Genomic DNA, 23,618 nt, shown 5'->3' on the forward strand with positions numbered 1-23,618 from the left:
ACTCGTGATGCTCGGGCTTGGCCAGGGTGCGAGGGAAGCCGCGCGGGTGCTCTCTCCCGGGGCTTTTCATTTTTCCACGGGGAAAAAAGGGCCATTCGAGCTCCTGTTTAATCAACGAGCGATGAGGTTGCTTGGGTACCAACAACTGAGGCTCCTCTCCTGCATGGAGGCAGCATCTGCGTTCTGTGTTGCCTTAGGAAGGAGCAGTGCGTACTCAATTTCTTTTAAACTTTGATGAGCACACGCTGCAAAAATCACCCTTTTCTCTGCTTTTGGCTGACATCTATAGCGCAAAACGGGATGTGCTCATTTATGTTAATATGCACATACTTATACTCCTCATTTTTGTTCTTTTAGTGCACTCCAGATCACCAAGAGATAATGCTATGTCTAGGGCAGAGGACAAGATATGGGAATAGCTTGGACAAAAAACAGCTATGGTATTAATGTAATGTGACAGTTGTTTTCCTGCTCAGTTGTTGAAACATCCACATTGATAATTTGTTCCAGCGGTGGAACCTAGAAAATCCATGTGTCTTCAGGACTTTTTTTTTGTTTGTTAAAAATAGAAAGACTGGAGAGGCATCCCTTGAGTGGGTTTGGCCTGGTATGTGAAAGCAGAGATTGTCAACTCATGTCCCAGAGAAACTCGTTATAATGTGGACTACAGTGTCCTCCAGGAGCTCAGCTTGTAAACTGCCCCATGTCTGCCTGTGACACAATGCCAGGATGGAGAGGGGAGAATTGGGGTTTGGGACAGAAGGGAATGGTGAGATTCAAAGTAAAGAGTGGAACACTCAGGTGGATCAACTGCTTTAAACACAGGTCCAGTTTATGAGATGCCATACAAGGGCTGGCAGCCATCACATAGTTTTATACATCTTAAATCAGGTGGAAGGAAAGAGCTTGTGAATGCAACACAACCTGCAGCCTGGGGGCTTGAGAGGAGTTGGTATAAGAGCAATCTTTGCACTGTGGTTTGGCTCTGACAAAGTGCACGACAACTGGAAATTGCTATTTGTTTCTAAACAATATCCAAAGGGGGCGTCAGAGACCCTCAGACTTTAATTTCTTCTGAAATCAGAGATTGTGGAATCAGTTTCCTTGTTTCTAGCCCAATTAATGAGGTGGTTAGCTCCACCCCAACCCCAGTTTATCTTGGGTTTGTGCCCAATTATGACCACAACTCTGAAAGAGATGGTAGCAGCAAACTTCTTGGACATTAATAGCTCCTGCTTTTCTTTAAATGCCTCAAGGAAAGAGAACCTGTTCCAGGTGAGACACTGTTTGTGTACAGAGTTGTGTATGTATATTTAATACATTAGTATATATAAATATATATGCACATATATATTTTATATGCATGTATATATCTCTGTATATATATATATATGTATATATATATATATATATGTATGTATATATTGCTCTTTTTTTCCACCTAAGAAAGACTGTGTAGGACTGTGAAATACAGTGACCTCGAAAGATCAAAACTGCTAAACACTGTGCTTCAGTGCTTCTGCTCTGGACATACTTTGGCTCTTCATTTGCTTTGTCTTGATGGAACATCAACCAAAATCAATACTGGGGGATAAGGACCCCAAGCGAGTATATCAATTTGTCTAAATTGATCAGGCACACATAACAGAGATTTGGAAATATTTTGGTGATACCGATGCCTATTTCTATAAGAATTCATATATATGCAAGGATTTCTAAGCAAATACACCCCGGCACAGAGCACCATTTCAAAGGAAAAAATACCATATGCTGTTTTCAATTTAAAAAACTCAGCATATTCTTCCCCATGGTAAATTGCCATATATAGTTTAAATCTTTTTTTCCCTGGCACATCTTTTCTTCAGAAACCATATAATGTGAAGGATTGACCAGCTTTGCCAGCACTAGAGATTAGTTTACAGTGTTATCTCAGCTGTTGCTTGGTTCAGAGGTGTTGCAGTATTTACATAGAAGTCCACTGCTGATAGCTGCATTGAATTCCTCCCCAATCAGACCCTCTCTGACACATCCTACATTCCCTTTGGCTAGAGAGAGACAGACTTTCCTGAAACAGAGACAGAGCCAGCTCTCACTGAAAAATCTACGAAGCAGTTTGTATTTTCTTGTTTACTTTGTAACTAAATTTTTGCTTTCTCTACTATCTCCTCAAGTTTTAAATCTGTAATCCAGTAGGGCTCACAGTTAGGATCCTGATGCACTTGGGAACTCACCAATCCACACACCAACACACTCCCATGTATTGCAAGGTCAAGTGAAAAGGACACAACATAACGTGTAATTCTGAAATATCATTTCCTTCTGTGTAGCCATTTGAAAATTACCCAGTTAAAGTTATTCCTTTAGCCAAAATAATTCTGCTTTCTGCAATAAAGTGTTACTACAGCCTCAAGTAAACCAGAGAAGCAAACAGAGAAGCAAAAACCTAAAGGGTGTTATGTAATGTCATCTACAGGAAAAACAGTCTAACATCTGAGTGACCAGGCTCCCCCCCATGCTGGGTACATTTCTCATGGCTTAGCTATTGGGAGTGACCCCAGAGAGAAGGGAAACACAGGGTGCTGGAGAGCAGACAGGTCTGCAGTGGACGTGCTTTGCATGTCCCTGGAACAGCCTGAACACATAGGAGCATGAAGCCTCAATGTGTGATTATTAATAGGAGAGCAAAATTAAATATATGTATGTCTGTATATATAGAGAGAGGTGTGTGTATATATATATATATATATGTGAGACACATACATATAGGCAAAACTGGATGTGTTATTCAACCAACAAGACACTGTTGTGACTGCAGCCAAAATCAGAACCATGAGTCCCTGCATGGTAAAAATGTGAATAAAAAAAAATCACACTGTGATCTTAGGATGCCCAGAAATCCTCACAACTGCTATTCAGCTTTTGACTTAAAAAAAAAAAAAGCTTAAAAATATAACCTTGATTCTTCAAAATCTTTAAAGCATAGAACATTTATTGCAACAGACTTCAGATTATTTACAGTAGTTAGTATTGCATTCAGAACTTGAAAATATGTAGGATCACATCCTCTCTGTATTTTTTAGTTCAGCCTTTCAGATTATGCTTTTTATCTTTCGTAAATGTCCCAATAAAATCCATAATTTTTTCATAAGATACTAAATGACTGTATGTACAGCATACCCTGACCTAGCAGGTTTTAGAACAACTTCTAGCCTAAAATCTGCTGTTTCTAAATCCAATGGATGTTGACATATAAAATCTGTCCTAGCACAGAGCCAAATGTTACCTCTCTTAAGCCTCAGGCCAGTGTAGCCTTTGAAAGAAATTTTACATTTTCAAGAATAAGAAGAAAATGCCACTCTGACAGGTTTTCTTTTGTCTCCTTTGTCTCACAACAGCTGTTTGGAGCTATATGATCTTTAGAAATATAGACAGCATTGCAGAAGAGTCTTGTTGATGGGCAGAAGTTCTGATGAGAATGCCAAACATGCAATATATGATGAAAATCACTGTCATGAAGGAGTCACTGTCATGAAGGAGTCACTGTCATGAAGGAGCCATACGTCGTTATCTATGTCTGTGCAGTTATGAATCTCTGTGTGTATGCAGACATACAAAGAGAAGCCAGAGAAGACAGTTCTGAAGTAATCACAAATCTGAAATTATCCCTATGAAACTATTAAACTTTTGAGCCTTCCAAGTAAGAAATCTTTCTCCTAGAAGAGAGTCTCCCAGTTTAATAATCACAGTCTGGCAAACTTTTCCAGAGAATTCATTAGGTGTTTCCCTTTCTTAGTTATGTCTCATCCACCCTAGTACTAGCCCATGTTTCATGCTTAATATATTCCTTGTCTTCTCAGCATTTAAACCCTTCACATAATTGCAGGCTGTTATCATCTCTCGGCGTCTTTCTCTCACTCACTCGTACTGCTGCACTTCTATAATTAACCTAAAACATCTTAAGTGTGCTCTGAAAGGGTAAAATCATGAGGTGGGCACAGGGAGTTAGAGGTGAAGCTAAAACATCTTGTTATGAAGCTGAGAGCTTTAGGCACAGGCAGCATAAGTGGAGGTGAGTGGCAGTGAAAGGAATTTGTGCTTCCAAGTCTCTCACTCTCCAGAAGTATTATTTGCCACGTCAGTTCCAAAGAAAGGATGAGATTCTCACGTCCATTCTGCTCCCTTTGCAGTGGAAAGAGAGCCCAGAGCGTGCCAGGAGATCCTGTGTGTCTGCACAGGAGGAATGTCGTGCTTCCAGCAGGGCTGTGTGCCTCTCGCAAGCCAGTGCACGGCAGGCAGGGCAGGGTGGGACTCCAGCATTCCATAGCATGAAACCAGTCTAGTCTGAAATAAAGCAGCCCAGGGAAACTGCTGCCGTTTGGGCTGCTCAGGCTGTCACTCACTGAGGGACAGGGAGTAGTTCAAGAGGACAGAAAAGTGTCTACAGCACCACAGCTGTTGCCAGCAGGTATCTAGGTTGGAAGTCCTGTGCAGTGTCTCTGGGAGATACCTGATCTATATTACAAAGCTGAAAAGGCAGTATTTCTATCAGTAGTTATGAGTCTCATTTCTACTGCTTATTTTGGGTTTTTTCAGTTAGAAAACACATCTTACCTAAACATCAGAAAAGATGGAATATAAAGAAAAACTTGGTGTGTGTTTGTTCAGTATCATAGTATCATACTTTGATACTTGATGAGTCTCTGGCTGCTAGTACAGTGCCAATATATAACAATTCCAAAGGCAATGGCTAATTGCTAGATGTACTAAAGATGGTTTGCAATACCTTATACTAAGAATATTTCCATAACCCATCAGTGCTAAAGGCTGAATTCTGCCCGATTAACTGAAATTTGTGATTATTTTTATTTAAATTATATTTCCTTCTTATATGTAACTACAAAAATCACTCAGATTAGCAGAATGATCACTCAGGAAGTGTAATGAAATTACATGAGACCTCAGTAGATATTTAATTAGTATATGCATTTGGTAGATTTATACCTAGATATTTAAAGAAGAGAAAGGAGAACAGTGGGAGAGGGAGAAAGAATACAAAATATATACCTAGAAATTTGTAGCCAAAGTTGCTTCCTCATCTGGATTTATGTCTCTCTCCACCTTCAGTCTCCTCCATACTCAGTGCACTCTTGGTTTTTTTGCCATAGATTCTGCACTTGGCAGTGATAAGGATTTCATAGACTGGTGGGAGCCCACCTGCAGTGCTGCATCAGCTCTGGGGTCCCCAGCACTGATGGAGCGAGTCCAGAGAATGGCCAACAAGATGATCAGAGGGATGGAGAACCTCTTCTATGAGGAAAAGCTGAGGGAACTGGGATTGTTCAGCTTGGAGAAAGGAAGGCTTTGGGGTGACCTAACTGTGGCCTTCCAGTACCTGGAAGTAGCCTACAAGATGGAGAGGGGCTTTTTGCATGGGCCTGGATGACAGGACAAGGGAGAATGGCTTCAAACTGAAAGACAGTAGGTTTAGAGTAGACATTAGGGAGAAATTCTTTTAATTTGAAGCTAAAGGAATCTGAATCTACCAGCTGCTGCAAAGTAATGTGTGAGTTCCCAGATTGTTTCTCAGCTGCCTTTTGTTTTCCAGAATCAGAGACAGATGTCTCATGATTACAACAAAAGCAGCAATGAAGCAGTCTATTTTGGTTGCATTTTCACTAAGGAATTAAGCTTGAATAGAGGAAACCCTCAAATACTTGCTTTTCTGTTAACCTCTCCATGTGCATTTGATTGTGCTGTGTGTGAAAGCAAGAGGACCAACATTTCTTAATCTGCATAGACTAAGGAGGGAATGAAGTATTGCTTTACAGATGAGAAGCTAAGATTGAGCAGGATGAAGTCACACTGGAAATTAGCAGTTTACGTAAGAATTGAATCCTGCTTCTGAAACCCAAATCTGCCAGTGAATAAGAAGCACTCCACTGCTGTCAGATATGAGTACATAAGACTTTCTGAATCTGTGGTGCACACAGAGAATTCGCTTTGCCACAATTGATGGATATATCTTTGCAAAGAAATGTTGTGTTACAAGATCAATGGATTCTGCTGATGCTATTAGGAACACAAAAATGCTTGATGAGTCAATTGTGGTGATAATTTTGTGATGATAATTTTGCAAAGCTGTGTGATGATTTTAGATTAAAACATCTCAATTATTAACAAAGGGTGTAGCTGCACCTCGTTATATGGAGTTGCAGTAAGCGGATTCAGGAGTAGAACTAAAAGATGCTGAGACTGGCTTGGAACTTTCTGGGAAAATTATTTATCTTGCTAAAAATACAAAGCTGCTTTAAAATACATTGAATCATTGCAAAACCCTGGAAAACTTCTGGAAAAAAGGGTCAAAAACAAAAGGTTAAATGCATATTTAAGGAACAGGTAGTCTACCTAAAATCTCAGTAATTCAAGATCAGAGAAAGTACCAGATGGCATCAGTAAAATCTCACTGGTGAAAGTTCATAATTTAAGTCAACTGGGGAAAATGTTGCTGAAAATACAGTTTTAATCTGTTGCCTTAAGCATAGTAGATGTTCAGGGAAAAAAAGAAAGGTCAATTCAATGGTTCGTGAAGCAATTATTTCCCCATAAAATATTTTCTAAAATAATACACATAGTACAACCAAAGACAGTCACCACAAGGAAAATCTAAACGTTTTCCTACTTTGCAAAATGGTATCAAAACTAGCAGGCCACGAGGTTGCCCTCAGAGGAATAGCTCTCATGATAAGCAATTTTTGCCAGTGCAAAATTACTTGGATAGGCCAAGATATTGGATATACACTTGACATAGCTTCACATGGAGAAAATTTCAGATATAGCAGACTGCATTTCAAAATGGGGTAAAATGGCCTTAAGACAAAGCAGTCAGCAAAAATTAGTAAAAAAGAACAGTTACTTGCTTTGGATTCCAAGTCATCTCACATACTGCAGGTGGAACAAACACACCTATGCCAATTCTCTAGATTCCTGCTGAGAGAGAGGCAGCAAAGAATTGGGTATGCAGCACCTCCAGCCTACCTTACATTTAGCACATTACACATACCTTTTTGAAAGTAACAACTGAAATTTATTATGCTTTAAAAAATATACCATTTTAAAGGTAAAGCCTTAAATGCAGAATCTCTTCTGAAATGTAAATTGTGCCAAGGCTTTTGGAAACTGAAAATAAATACTTTGTCTTCTGCACTGTTTCCTTTTTCTGCCATTCATGGTCAAGCTGATTCCAAGTGAAGAGCCTATGACAAATGAGGTGAAATTTATCTAAATGGCTGCTGTAAGAATTAAACTATTGCACTCAGAATGCAGGTTCTAAGTACTCTAGTGCAAGACAAATGAGAATTAACTATAGCAAATTCAGAAACATTATATTTTTGAAAGAAAATCTTTAGAAGAAAGCTTAAGAAATTCATACAAACAGCACCAAAAATCTTCATAAACTCCTATTGAATTTATAGGCTTTGGAATAAGCTCAAGAAGAGTTGTCTATGTATATTGCTTTCCTATCAAATTAAGAAGGACACAACAACTATTTATTGTTAAATAGAAGGCATAAATGCCCAAGAATAAAGAAGTATTTATTTGGTAGAACTATACCTAGCATATTTATTCTGGCCATTAATTATGAATTACTGTGTACCCTACAAAACTGCTGAGGTTGTCACCTTCAAAGGATGGTGTAGGAGTTCACACCCCAGCAGAAACTGGACTGTTCAAATAGAACTAAGCAACTGACTTATTATTTTGTTGATTCAATTTCTATAACACCAGGAAGAAGATTAATTTCCACACAAGCATAAAATAAATTCAAGATTAAATAAGTAATAGGATGAATATTGAAAATATCATGTCTAAATATATTCTGAAAATTTGAACAGTTGGCCTGAAAGCATATAAACTAAGCATGTAAACTACATGAGGCCTCAAAGCCTGAACATTAAGAGAAAAAGATAGAATATGCACTGTAATTACAGTCTTCAGCTATCTAACAACCTGCTTCTGTCCTCAAGTAAGTAGTTTTCTGGATCTTCAGAGGTCTTCCAGTTTGATATAACTGAGATGTTCATGCTTCTTAGTGAATTTTAAACTCAAAAAATTCTTGTGAGGCTTTTATACATAAGGCAATGAGGTACAGGTTAATTGACTTACTGATGAACAGGAAATAGTTGATCAATTTGAAAAAGAAAGATTCTTTTTAGAAATACCACACCAGTGTTTTAAGCACCAGTCCTATAGTCCTGAAATTTTCTAAATATCATCCCATTTCTACTAGTGTTTTGGGACATGCAGTTTTACAGATGACTTTAACAAGATCAAATAGTTGTCAATTTGAAGAAATTCCTTTGCTCAGCCATATTTTCCAAGCTGATCTGCATGAAAGCCCTAAAAAGTACTGCTGGTTTCAGCAGTTATACCCACCTGAAGCCAAAGAGGAGAGAGATTCTGAGTTCAATTATTAATAAAAAGGAAATTAAATACTGGAGGCCTTACCTTTAGGAAAATTATCTCTGTATTATTCAAATGAGAAGAAAAAATAAAATCTTGAGCACAGAAACACAAGGGGTTTGAAAATCACAGCTTAACGTATATTTTTGGTTTACCTCCTGCTTCTGGAACTGTTGGGAGAATGTAGTTAGATATAAAAACGTCACTGCTGGCAAAACAACCAATATATCATGAGAGATTAATTACTTAACCTGTAAAAAAAAATCATGTGAGATGGGGGAACTCTAAAGGAATACTAAAGGAGGAAAGGATTCTGGTTCTACATAGTACCCCAGAAATTTGAGTTAGGGAAGAGAATGATACAAAAGGTAAATTCTGGGTAAATATGTCTGCAAGAAAAATTTCAGTAGAGTTAAACATGAGGTTATTGCTTTTGAATGCTCATGACTTTGAATAGACTTTTATTTGCAAAAAAAATAATTTAAATTATAATATGTAGTATATTTATAATTCAGGCTTTGTCAATTATTTATTTGTCATGCATCATTACTCTTACAAGAAACTGAAGAATTACAAAAGCAGTGCTTGTTTAGTAATGGCCTCTAGATACGTTATGGGAGATTCTAGTTGTTTTTTGGGAGTTTTTTTGTCTGTCATTAAAGAGCAGAGGAATATTGGTAAAGAAGGGCAGTGGTGCTACTCATCCTGAAATACCTGCCATCTTTCAGAATAAAGCCCTTCAACAGTCAAAGGGAGATAATTTTTCACTGTAGAATTACACACTAGCAATGCAGTGCTAAAGAGTTTCCAATACCAGCACAGAACTACTGAAGATGTTCTGCCAGATGAGGTTAAAAGGGGTTTTTTTACACCACTAACAAAAGTGTGGACTGTTTAGAGCACAACAGGATTTCTAACCTAGTAGCAGAATTGTAAATGAGCTTGTGTAAGAGGGTGACTGGTTTGTAAATGTATTTTATTGTTTACTTTAAAAGGATGGGCAAAAATCACACAAGAAAAGTAAAAAAGTGGAGGTGAGGAAGATGAATGAAGAGGAATTATTGTTTCAGCTAACTCTACTGCTGTTCTAACTATTCTGGAGCTGTAACAAAATCTGCCTCCTTTATCAATAACAGAAAAACAACAACAAACTAAGAACACTTATGGAACTCAGGTGTTCTTTGGAGGAAGTATGTTTGGGACAACCAATGCTTCTTTAGGGAATATCTAGAACTGTGGGTTCTAGGTGGGATGCAATGACCCGAGGGGATGCACAAGACAATCCTTAATGGTACAAAGGAAAATAGTCTTTGTACCATTAATAGACAAAATAATTTTTTAAATTGTGTTTATCTCATTCACTTTCTAATTTTGTGGTTTTATGTGTTTTATAGTGTACAAAATGTGTTATTACAGTAGCATTCATACATAAGTTATACATTAATAAATATACATAGATTGGGTGTGCCTATTCAAAAAATTTTACTGACACAGGTATGCAGTCAAAGAAGTTGGGAGACCACCAGCCTAGAACACTTAATGCTGGATGCCCATTCCAACAAGGAAACAATAAAAAATAGGACGCAGTCCAAAATCTGATCAAGTATGGCTGAACAAGTAAACTTAATAACATAAGGTTTAACAGATTGTGATCCAAAACACAACACAACAAAAAACCAAAACACAACAACACAAAACAAAATGCAACAACCCCTTAAGACACACTTAGCACAAGGAATTTTACCACTGTTATGTCAGGCATAAAAGCAGCTTTTTAAATATAAAACAGACTTCAAGAAAGTAAATTGTGTAATGGAGAAGGTAGAAAACATCATGAAGGAAGATAAAATCAATTAACAAAACCTCAGATTAAAAAAGAAATCTTGCATGAAAAAGAAGGAGGATGCAAATTATTATGAACTAAACAAAAAACCCAGTAAAAACAGGAAAAAAACAGAGCGAAGAGTAATAGAGAATAAAGATGGATGGCACATTAAGAGTGAAAGGAAAGAGAAAAGAATATTCTGACAGACATTCACATCTGTATTGATTGCTGGGCTCCAAAACTCATTGCAATCCAAAAGGATTTGAGCGATCACCTACTAATTTTTAAGAGCGTTGGGGAGGGAAGGGGAAATAAAAGAGATGCTCATGGAGTTCACTCAACATTCTAATTCCCAGTGTACTTCTCACAAATCCTCCTGGGACTCAGCATCACAGACACAGCCTGAGGTACCAACTGGATGTGCACCAGCAGTGACACGAAGAGCCAACCAGCAATGCTCCAGTACTCCCAGGATGTACCTGCTAGGCTTGAGCAGCAACTTAAAGATGTTTGTACATTGAAGGCTCCATATTACCAGCCAATGCAATCACTGTTGGAAGTCACACAGTAACATTTGTGATTGAGAAGGTAATCTAATTACAGCTTTGATTTTTAGAAGGTGCATTTCAATGCAGAACAAAAAGTAACCACAGACAGATACTCCAAAATCAGCTTTCTATGAAAAATCTGATTTTTCAGAAGTTTGTTTCGATTCTGTTTGACTACAGTGGACCCATAAAAGAGGGAGAAAAGAGAAAATATCTGAGTCATTCTGTTTGTGTAAATAAGTTAAACAAAAAATATGGTTTCATTCCAGCACTTAGAAGCCTCCCCAAAGGGAGTCCATTACATGAGCCACGTACTAATTTTATGGTTTGAGTTTGGGTACATTTATTTCTCTTATTTTTAATATCAAGAACACATACTGTGCCAAATCTAAATCTCATATTTCCACCTTTTATATTAACATGAATGTTAGATGAAAGTTTAATGTCTAAGTTTTACCTGTCTGCTCTGCCCTAGCAGAATTCACAGCTCCCATGTTAAGTTTAGATACACAGGGGAAGTTAAATGTTTCAGAGAGCAGAATCAGCAAAAAAACTCCCCATGAATCACTTCAGTCAGCATTGTGTTTTCTCTGATCCTATCCTCTAAAATATTAAATTTCTCCTGTGCAACATCACCCAATTCAGCATAAGATGATGCTTGAAGGTTGGGACTAAATGAGGACAAGGGTATTTCTGAAATACCATTCATCTTCAAACTTATAGGCTCTTTTTTGCCAGTCTGGATTCACAGTCTGAAACCACTTTTTAAAGGCTCAAAAAGGCATCAGTTAGGGCCAACTTTATTTTCCAATGACTTTTTGATTGCAGTAGCTTATTGGTAAATAGCATATGTAATCTTATTGTGTTCCTTCTGAGGTAGAAATACATATCATACCTCTCAGAACCAAGTTCAAGGCAGTTCCAGGCTATTACAAGAGTAATTATAGGTAGTTACACACAGGATTGAATCTCTCACTATACCCTGATGAACAGGTGCATCCTCAAAAAGAGGAAATGAGTAATATTAAGGGCTTGTTTCTCTATCTATTCTTCCCTTTCAGTACTTTAACGAGTAACTGCACTACATAAATTCTGTAAACTGGCCTTGGAGATGGTTCTCTAAGCTGCAGGCTAGACAAGATGGACTCTGGTTTCCTCTGGCATTTTTCTGTACCCTTTTTCACCATAGAGTTTTCCAAGGGTCCTGCAGAACAAGATTATGTGTTAATCTCCACATATGGAAAGCTCTGGAATAGATTTGATTAAAATTAAAGTCCAAAGCATCACACCCAGAGCATGTCCCTGTACCCAGAGTGACACCAAAAACCCCTTGTGAGGAAAACACATGCGGTTATTTATTTTTTTCTTAATCGGTAACTCTAAGAGAAATTTCCTGACGTCAGGTGTTTGACTTTGCAACATGATATACTGAATTGTCTTTGCACGAACGTTTCAGGGAGATTTAAAAAAGGAAGATGAATTTCAGAAGTGACATCATATAGCATCATCATGCTTTTTCCCCAGCAAGGTGGTGTCTTTACTTTCACCAATATTCCTGTCATAGGAGTAACAGGATTCCACAATCCTGTTGGAGATAAGTATCATTCCTGGGTGCACTGTTTTCCTTTAAGTCTTTCAACAATGTCTCATCAGCCCTATAACCTCATTCTTACTTACATTCAAGTCTAGCTCCTCAATATAACCTTGGCTGCTCTATCCTCCTGTTTTCAAACTTTTCTAATTAATTAGGTTTTGACACTGGATTCAAAACCTGAGAAATGCATGTATATCTACCTTTTTCAAGTAAGCTACCTTCTCCAAGTACAAGGCATCATTGCTCATTTTCAAAACAATAGCTACAACTTCCATTGTATATTTCAGGAGACAAACCTCTGGATTGTTAAGGCTTCTGTGACATGCTCAAGAGAAATTCACACAGCTAGAAACTAAGAAAAGGTTGTTTAGATTTGTTTGAATTTAGACTTGTTTAGGTTGTTTGAAAAACAAGGATTAACAGAGTAAACTATGAAATCCAGCAGCCTACAGCTGGAAGCTTGTCTGCTGCAGAGCTGTCTCCATTGCCCAACACAGGAGTTGGCCATTGCAAGCATTCTGAGCATGCTGCCTCCCCTGCCAGGCGCCCTTCAGCAACACTTCATTTAATTCATCAGCTCCTGTTAGAGCTGTGAGAGGAGAAAGGAATCCATGCAGGGCACACAAGGCTATGCCTATGGGCCAGCCAAGAAACACCAGCACAATGAGGTAAAATAATCTCTACACTTAGCAGTTGCCGTCTGCCATCTGAAACCACTGACATGGAAAAGAAGGGTTAATTTTGACTGCAAGTGGATGTAGAGATATATAGATAAAACTCTTTTTTTGAATTTTTCTTTTTTTTTTTTTTTTTTTTTTTTTTTGAGGGGATGGGAAAGATATTTTCATCCAAGAAAGATGTATTTCCTCTATTTAACAAAAGCCTAATTTAAAAAATACCAAGTCACCATGCCTTCTGGGGAAACTTCCTGACAAAGAAAGAAAAATGCCAGATTCACTTTAATGAGTAGCATCCTAGACTAGAACAACTTGGATGCAAACTTTTAACACAGCTCTAGAGAGATAAGTTTCAATGTCTCTTCAATGCATGATAAAATGTGGCTATAGATAAAGAATAAAATTAATATTTGAGATATAATATTTTTGGAATATAATACATTAACAAAACCCCAAGAATTAGAATATGACTAGTCCATAAAGCTGCAGAACATCTCAGGTTGTCAACATTACTTTTTTTCTGGCTTAATGAGGAATAGGTTGCACACAACTAGTAGCAGGTTAATTGAGTTTACATATCTGCTGGTTCTTTTCGTTATCACCTACTCCCTGTGATGAGCGTTGAGACTATGTGCTTTATTTAACAGATCCATCAAGCCTATTATCCACCAAGACTATTAACAGCTATCTCCCCAATGACTGAGATGTGTTGTGAGCTGTCAGAGTATTTTATTTCTGCCTTGCTCATTCTTTCAGCAGTCTGGAGAATTGCAGATGTATTTATGAGTATGATAACACCACACAATCAAAAACACAACCTGCCATTTTCTGATGATCTTGTGAGATGCCCAGCAACTAAATAAACCTAGAAAAAGGTTGCAATAGAAAGATAAATTGATCATATCTAAAATACTGAGACATGTCTCAATGTTTCATTTTTAATATTTCACAATTGAGATTTCATGGTAAAAGTACAAACTGCTCAGGATATCCTTTTAAAATTAGAACCCAAGAATTATGCTCTTAACTCTTAATTATGCTCTTATCTGTTAACACTCTTGGTTATCAGATGACTGCTGTTAACTAGTTATATATACAAGGTGATAAAGGGGTTAAGCATCAAGGAGAGAGAAGGAAGCAAAAGTTGGGATAGTAAAAAGCAGTATTACTCAGCCTAATGAGAGATCCCTGCATGTGGCAGAGTATTATTGAGCTAAACAGAATGCTCTAAATCAGACGTTAATGAAATACATGAACAACTGGAGGCACCTGTAATTCAAAATCATGACAGAGTAAATAGTGACATGAAAAATAATAGTAACTCTGGGTGTATGAGCAACATACACAGTTCCATTTCTTCAGACAAATTCTGTTTACAAAGCATTTAAAAGATGATCAGAAAGAATATTTTTTTGAACAGTACGGCTTTATCTAGAGAGTGTTACTCATGGACTAATTTCATAGTGATCATACTAATATCTCATACTAACATACTAATGCTGTTTCCACTATTCCTGTTAATGAAAACAGATCAGAGAAGGGATCAAGGAAAGGAAGGTGTGGATTAACTGGCTGAATTTTTGCTGCTTCCTGATATCATACTGTAAAGTTTCTTCTGATCTCAACTACAAAAAGCATGAGGCAGAGAAACTAAAGACAGATGCTAATGCATGCTTTGATTAGTAAAAACTTTTGGAGGAGACATATGACACACTTGGAGATATTAAAAATTAGTCTCTCCATTCCTTCCATGACAGGAATAGAAAAATAAGGAGGTCTAGAAAAGTTTTGCAGTTATCTTACAGAAATCTCCACTGTGACCACCGGGAAAGAATGTATTCTTCATGTCATTCATATGGCATGAAGCTGAGTCAAGGAAGGTTCAGACTGGACAACAGGAAAAAGTTCCTCACCCAGAGGCTGGCTGGGCACTGAACAGGCTCCCCAGGGCAGTGGTCACAGCACAAGCCTGACAGAGCTCAAGAAACGTTTGGACAATGCTTTCAGGCACAGGGTGTGACTCTTGGGGATGGTGCTGTGCAGGGCCAGGACATGGACTTCAATGGTTCTTGTGAGACCCTTTCAACCCAAAATATTCTGTGATTCTGTGATTTTGGTATAGGCATACCAAACAAACAGGAAACAACCAAACAGGGAGGAAAATATGTCCCAAAACCCCTATGCAAAAGTTTCTGCTTATTTTCATTGTACAAGCACTTCCTCAAATCCTCCAATTTCCTTAATTTTGTCTTTGCCATCATTTTCCAAGGTAACAAGAACATTTTATGATTTCCGGGGAATGTTAAGCATGCATTTCTGTTAGTGCATTTGGTAATTTTTTAAAGGCATTTAACAAATGCTGTTGTATAGACAGCTTTTTGTAATTCAACTGTGTTTATGCTTCAGAAAATTGTGTTAAAATCTGCTTAGACTGTATTAAATCATATCAGAGTGAAATGCTGTAAGGTATTCTAAGTAGCTTTCTTCTTGTGAAGATATCTCAAAGAAAGTCTCTGTCACAAAATAAGTTGAGCATTTAGTTTAACAAAACATTTTATAGTCAATGTAAATATATGTTGATTTGAACTATGTCAACATCTTTTTTTTCACAGTGCATATGAAGAAGTGGGTTTCTTTTTTTCCATAAATTTATTCCATCACTGGAATAAATATTTTGGTTGAAAATTTGAGTATTAGGGTGTCATGATATTCACAGTTATAGTACTGCTGTCAAGCCTGACAGCTTGACAGCTGAAATTTTAAACCCACAGTCAACTTAAGCAAAAGAACAAATTCAAATAAAGAAACTTCACAGGACATAGCAAAACTATAGTGAAACTATAGTGACACTATAGTGAAACTACATCTTCAGTCTTCTATTTGCTGAACAGGCCCTTAAGGTTAAGTTGGAGATGCTTTGATTTTTTCTTCCAATAGAAAACAAACAAACAAAATCTTCACTCTGAGCATGTACCCACAGAAATAATATTACAAATTAGTGCTTAATTTCTGGTTGCCTTTCCTAAACTAACTAGTTAAATAGCTAACTATGTCTGTCTTCAAACACCTTTGTTATGAATATATTAATGTCCTAACTCTGGCTTCGAGCTAGGGCAAGACAAGAATGTACAGTCTTTCTTGATCTATTGGGTGAGGGACTTCCCTATTTTAAGCAGAATTTACAAGGCTATCTGAAATGGTGATAGTTAAAAAAATGTAATGAAAACATTATGAACATATTCAAGCCTGTTCTCAGAATTACCCAAAAGATTGTTATGAATAATTGTTCCTTGTCTCCAAGACTGCTGATTTGAAAAGATATTGATATCCATACAGCTTAGAGCTAGCTCTGAAAACTCCTACCCAAACCAAAACTTTTGTGAATACACAGCATGTATCCAAATCTAAAACCATAACCTGGGAATCTGTATATATCTCCTACCTAATGCCAGAGGGTCGAGTGGCTTAGGAGTGACCTTGATGTACATGGCTGACACTGAGTCGGGCAGTGGCAGTTTGACGCTTTAGGCCAATTACCCTTGTACAGATTTCTACTTAGGACCACATCCATTCTTTTTCACATTAATCTCTCAGAGGCTCATTGCTCTCCCAAATGCAAGCAAGGCTTATGTCTTTCCCTTCGACAGTGTGTTGAATGTGGCTATATCTAGACTGCAGAAAGCTGCAAAACTAATTCAGCAAAGTTTCCAAGCTGAGAAAAAGAAGTTCATATCAACAGTGAAGAGAGACAGAGGGCAGAGGCTAGGGGAAGATTCCTACTAAGGCTTTTCTGGTTGACTTGAGGAAGAGAGCTTGGCTCTGCAGGCATCAGTATGAGAAGAGTCACAAACACAGTTGCCTCCCTCACTTCTCAAAGGAGAAAAGTAGCCTGAGGTGGAGACAGGTGCCAACTGTGAAAATATTTTATCAAAGCAGATATATTTATAGCTCATTTAAAAGATCTTGCCAGAAGAAACACGGAGCTGTTGTTACATTCGTAAATTAAAGCTAAACCACTGAGGTATATATTTAGCATACTGATACACATTTCTGGGCATCTCTTCACACTGTGCTCATGGCATATTATGCACCCCTGATCTAATGGTCTCACCAGTTTCTACCTATTCCCTTCCAGGTTCCAGTTACTCACAGTCATGCAATCCCTTACACAAAAGTTTGGGTAGCGATTTTTAGGACAACTTTATATGTGTGTGTATTTAGCATCTATAGCTCAGGTCTAGGAGAATCAAGATAAATACTCTTGACCCAAACCCTCATTAGCTTGGGTGAACCATGCATTCCTCTAGCACTCTCCTTTGCTGGCAGAATTCAGAAATGTAAGAGAAGGATTGCCTTCTTCATACATCCTCCTCCAATATACCAATCACTTGTATTGGCACTTTATTGCACTATATTCATTTTGGAATACTACGAGGCATCATTTCTAAATGTAATAAAATCAATCCAAATAGAATAACTTTATATTTGTGGGACAAACCCTTTTAAGTTGTTTAAATTGAAAGGCTTTTTGCACATTTACATAGAGAGAAAGCATGGGTACATATTTACTTCTAGTTCCTCCTTATAATGAAATAATATCAAAAACCTGGTTTAAACAAATAATTTAAAAAATAGGGTTTACCTTAAATTTATATAAAATCTCAAGCTTCATACTGACAAAACCAAGCACATTTGTGATTATGGTAAGAGATTCTCTTTAGAATCAGCTTGATATAAATTTACTGCTACACAAGGTGTGCATGTGTACTTCCACTTACACTCATGTTTCAATACATAAAATTTAAAATATTATACCTGCTGTATTTGCTCAGTATTTGTTTCCAACTTAAAATGATTGTTTCAACTCAGAATTACAGGAAGGTACTGAGCACCGAGACGAGTCAGGAGCAGCAGCTGTCCTCAGTGTCTCATCTCATTACGCAGCTCAGACTGACAGAACGCCAGTGGGTGAACATTGCAGGAGCAGGGAGCAATCTAGGACAACTGTCCCATCACTGAAGTATCCGTGTATGCAGGAGCAAGATTAGTTCATAGTACATTAGAGATCAAATGAGATAAAGAACTGAGCCTGTGAAAATTTCTTAGCATTTCTTAGCTCTGAGTAAAACTAGCAGGTGCCTGAAACATGGAAGGTCTGGACAAGGAAAAAGCAGCATGATACTACATCTTTTATCAGGACAGGAAAGCAAGGCATGGAGGGCAATTTGAATAGCTTGAAGTTTATGAAGATTATAGTGAATCACCCACTTCTGCAAGAGGTTGATCAGTTTTCAAAACTGGAACTCAAGTGGTGGTGGAGGAACAGTTCACCATCCAAATATATTTGATCAGAGCTGGTCACAGCTTCGTATTTTCATTTTGTGTGAAACTCCAAATTTTAAATTCCTTTCAGTGATAATTGAATCAACAAATAAGACAAAAGAACCCAGTAATTTTAAAAAATCAAATATGTTGGTGTGGGGTTTTTTTTTGGTTGATTTTTTTTTGTTTAGTTTTGGTGGTTTTTTTATACTGCACCTTTTACTTTCTATTTCATCCTTGACTTTCTAAAAATATATAATTCATGTAAGGAAAAAGTACGTTACTAAAGGCAAGTAGTTGAAAAGCTTTTGTTTGTTTTTAAATAAGCAACCAGCAAATTGCAATATTAATGTAATGTTTTGGGAAAAGCACTGTTTTGGGAAACTGTTATCACATCTAGCATCACAGTGTTCCCTAAAACAATATCCCACAGAAGTTTCCAAATAACTAAATTTATTTTCAGTTTGAAATCCCATAGCTGATCACTTAAAGTCTATGTAAATCAGTCATTGCAACAGTTTAGATACAAAGTTATAATACAGAATTGAGCAGATACCATGGGTTCTGGCCTTGGTCTCCACAAGATTTTTCACTACTACACACCAACAGAGATAAGAAAATCCCGATCAATACACAGTAGGCTCTCAGTAAAAAAAACAGTCTGCAAAATAAGACCTCAAAATTTTCTTGAAGGTGAGCATGTAGCATTCTCCTCCAAAATCTGTATGAAACAACGAAACTCCTAATAAAGACTTTAGTTTCAGTAAATATTTTAATCAAAGAATAGTAATTTTCACTATCTTTCTCATATGCAAAACCATTATCTCTTCTTATCTTAAATTTAGTCATTATTAGGTTTGATTCAGAGCTATACAGAGAAATATTTGGATTTGCATGAATTGTTTTCAAATTTAGATCATATATTACATTGCATACATTACAATACAGCAATTTTTTATTTAACTCTGATCCCATTTCCAGAGGTTGTCAGAGACAGACAGCAAGACATTTCCACAGCTGAGCTTTTCTTCAGCCCAGTTAGTCCTGTTTCAATGTTCTTGTATGTGTCCTCAGCAGAGGAGGATTATCGGTGAGTCGATTTCTCCCCTCTCTGACTCAGCTTGCAAAACATGGTCTCATTTTAGAAAACAGGGTATTGCCCAACAGGACATGACTGCTGCTGCCAAAAATCACTCCAAAAAATAGGGCAAGCCTAAACTGCTGTCACTTTTGGTCAGAAACAGAATCTTTTTGCCTCTATACTGAGCTTCTCCCTATCCACTTCTGCTGCCCCTGAACTACTTCCTTTCTTCCTTTACAGTAGTTAAGATACGTTCTGTCCCTAACGACTGTCCCATCTAAAAATAAGTGCTCTTGACACACAAGAGATGTCAGACTAGCACAGCAGGATGCTGAAGCGTCTCTAGATGCGTAGCAGGGCTTCTCTTACAGTGGGTTGCAGCAATTTAGGAATTCACACTTGATAAATGCAATAAGAGCGGCTTCTTTTTATCTCTTGCAAATGGTGCCAGGACTGATGTATTCCTGATCCTTATTTGGCAATCCAGCTTTCTTCTTTTATGCTGTTCTCTGGAACCACAAAATTTCTAATGTTTGATTAGGCAAACATGCACTGTTATTGCATATAACTTTTTTCACTGGCATCTATAGATGAGCTATGTAATTGCCAGCAGCTGGCTCACCTTTTTGTTTTGGTCTACATTTTCTTAGAACATACTCATACAGAAACATGCTCTGCTCTCATGGTGTTTCTAAAGCAGAAAGATAACGTGTGAACTCTGGAAAGTTTCTTACCTAGAGCTGACACAACTCTTCCTCAGCTTCTTTTTGAATCTTGTTTTCCAGATGCAGCAGTACAGCAACAGGCTACTCTGTATTACACTTAATTAAAGTTATTATTTGATTCAAATATTTTTGCCCTTACTCCTTTTCCAAGGTGAGTGAAAATCATAATGGAAGCTAAATGAAATATACTATCTTTCTTAATAGCAACATATTACATTATCCCTCATATTGGACAGATTAAGCTAAAGCCCTGCCAGAGCAAAGCCCAGAGAGATGATCTGTCCCTGTTATCTACCATAGGAGTGGGGAAAAAAATCACTTTCTCATTACTGTAGTAGTGTTAAGTCTGAAATACTACTATTTAGAAACTGAGAGGCAGTAATTGCAATTATTGTTTCTCTCTCTTCAACAAAGCCATTTTGTAGATGCTCATGTTTGCAAGTTTTGTAAGTTTGAGTATTGTACTTTTTCAGATACCTCCCAAAAGCCAGGAAAATACATGGACTTAGAGAGGATTCTTAGCTGAAAGCCTTTCAAGAACATTCTTCCCCACTTTGCAAAGGAAACAACATTCTTTGAAAACATTATAACATTATAGCACATGAGCATTACACTGTTATTGGGCTTGGCCTACAGGTACCTAAGCAACAAATACTCCAAGAAAAAGGATTGTAAAAAGAACTACACTTGAGAAACTGTATAGCAAAGGAAGCACTAGGGGCCATAAAAACAGCCTCCAAACTCCCACAAATGCACTCAATTGTCTCTCATGAGAGGATCACCACATTTGACAAAGGAAACTCTGCCGTCATGTAACAACACTCCCAGCTTCCTGACTGCTGTGGGCTGTGGTTCATTTGTTGACCAGGACATTCACTTTTGTCTGCTTGCTGCAAGATTTCAAGTATTACCTTCTTGCTTCAACAGAACTGTATGTCACTATGTTTAACCAGCATGTAACCACCACCACCTCAAGGTCTTTTAGAATGAATTCAGTGATTTCAGAAAACTGGTCTCTCTTGTCCTGTCAGCAAAGTCATTCTGTTAAAAAAAAACTTTACTTCTACTCTTCATGAGAATACTTCTCTTCAGGGTCCATAGCCTTTTACATGCCAAGAAATGGCAAGATCCTTTACAAGAGGGAAGGTAAACTGCTGGTGCTTCCTTCTCTTCCAAAGGAAGTTAGGTCCTGCCTTATCGAACACACAGAGCAGTACTTGGTGTCCACTACTAAAACAAATACAGTGTAGGTCAGCAAAAATTAACAGCCTTATCTTTAGAAGTTTACTATATATTTTAGATTATATATATTGTATGTCTTACATTTATTATTGTAAACTGCTTATTGAGACCTTCAGGTTGTCCCTTCTTTTCCCCTAGGCAAAACTGCTGAGCATTTTAGACTTGACTTCCACCCACCACCTTTGCCAAGCCCTTTCAAAGTCCATACAGACTAAAGCAAAAGCAGACTGTGCTCTGAGTGTTACCAAGCTATTTTCTTTGATAATACCAAAACCTGCACTTACTGGATTATTTCAGTCACAGGTGGAAAATGACCCATATTTATATAGCATTAGTTCAGTTATATATGGATGACAGAACCCAAAGTAAATTGCTCTTTACCTTTCTTTTTCTGGCTATCACAGAAATGAACAGGACATTGCCATTGTATCATTTTCACATTAGCACATCAGCATCCAAGGGTTGAGCCATTCCTAAACCAGACTCTAAACAAGTCTGGAAAGTTGTAACCTAGTTATTTTACAGGTTCAGTATAAGAGGAAAATGAGGCAATTCATGTAAGGACTGGCTAAATAAATATGAAGAAAAAACAGTAGTTTTTTCTACTCTCTTTAAATCTCCTTAGTTTTACTCAAAGGTACTTAATGGATTTGTTATCATACAGCTTTGAAACAATAAAATAAATAAATCTTTTATCTTTTCCTCCAGTTCATACCCTTAGAGGATCTTGCCCTCAGAATGATTTTTTTTTACTAGGTTTTTACGCACTGCTCTAATAATTCTTTGCAATAATGTTTGAAGAGAATTTTGAAAATATATTTTAACAATGACTTTGCTCATTTAAACATTCTGTCTTTTTTAAGTAATTAAATTTTTAAAAATTTAAATACATTTAGTTTAACAACTGGATATTGTTGTTCACTAGAATAGAGATGCTAAATCCTAAGCAAATATTGCCATTGGAAAACAAACCATGTAGATCAAAATTACAGTTTTAGACAACTTCACTTCTCCTACCTACTCTTTCTTGTAAGAAAATGTAGATTGATCATAAAAAACTATTTTGGTGAAAATTACAAAGCTCATCCTTTACCAAAAATTAAAAAGAAACAGAACTAAAAAGCTTTGGAGGTAAAAAGTCCCAAACCTGATCTCACATTTCAAATCAAAGCCTCAAGAACTTTCCAACCACTGCTAGGAAGAAAACACGACTTTCCCAAACTCCTGAAAATGTATTCTCCTAATGCCACCACGTGCCTGAAAACAGTCAAGTTTAACATGTGGAAGATGGCATTAAGGATAATGAAGTTCCTGCTCTGCTCAAGTTACCTCAGCAAAACCCTCCACCTTTTTTAGAAGTGGTGCCCAGTCCCCCAGAAAGCTGCTCATTACACCTGTTCAAGCTTTTACAGTTGTTTGCAGTACAATTGCCTTTTCTTGCACTTAAGCCAGAAACAAGCTCCATAAGAAGACCACTCATGGTTTTAGGGCAACACTGAAGTCTGGGACAACTCTCCACTTTACAAGGACTGAGCCAGACACACCTGGGGCCTGCATACATTGCACAGCATTGCACAGCCAGGTGTGGACACTGCGAACTGCACAATTCAGAAAGAAACCCTTTCTCTGATCACTTATGAAAAGTGTGCACTCAGAAGTTACCCTAAATAACCCCACTCAACTATTATGTCATTAATATCAATATTGTATGTTTTGCATATCCTTCAGGGAACTACTTCCACTTTCCTTCCTCGTGTGACTTTAGCCTGGGCAATTACTGTATCCTCTTCAAGCAAAGGAAATTTATTTCCAAACACTAATTCAGAACTCAATGCTGTTGAAAAGCTGCATCCTTACTTCTTCCATAAAGAATAATAAATGAAAAACAATGGGAAATTGCTGCTACAAGTACCTGGGCCTTTGAAATCCTGAGAACCCACTAAGGTCAAAATTCAATAAAGCTTTTGAACACTTCGAAGTCCCATGACAATTCACATTTCTGCTTCACATTCACAGATACACAATCAAGTATCTTAATGAACTTGAGTCTATGCCTAAAATATCATCTCAGTGTAAAAAAGCACAGTTCTGCATAATGAATTCTCCATGGCAAAATACTAAGGAAACGATAAAGCATGTCTGAC

The 23,618-nt window shown here is 37.4% G+C and overlaps 1 long non-coding RNA gene across 2 annotated transcripts; it reads left to right on the forward strand.

Moving 5' to 3' along the window:
• Positions 1 to 1,070: 1,070 nt before the first annotated feature.
• On the forward strand, positions 1,071 to 23,389 carry LOC146436236 (uncharacterized). Of its 2 annotated transcripts, XR_014852589.1 has the most exons (4): positions 1,071 to 1,275; positions 3,396 to 3,697; positions 5,166 to 10,873; positions 23,203 to 23,389. It is a non-coding gene; the product is annotated as an uncharacterized LOC146436236 (long non-coding RNA). The 2 variants fall into 2 exon arrangements; XR_014852590.1 differs by lacking the exon at positions 23,203 to 23,389 and having other exon boundaries at positions 1,151 to 1,275; positions 5,829 to 9,923.
• The last annotated feature ends 229 nt before the right edge of the window (positions 23,390 to 23,618 follow it).

The sequence above is a fragment of the Lichenostomus cassidix genome, chromosome 5, assembly GCF_008360975.1.
Source record: "Lichenostomus cassidix isolate B80296 chromosome 5, HeHo_3.0, whole genome shotgun sequence".
In the NCBI taxonomy this organism is placed as follows: Eukaryota; Metazoa; Chordata; class Aves; order Passeriformes; family Meliphagidae; genus Lichenostomus; species Lichenostomus cassidix.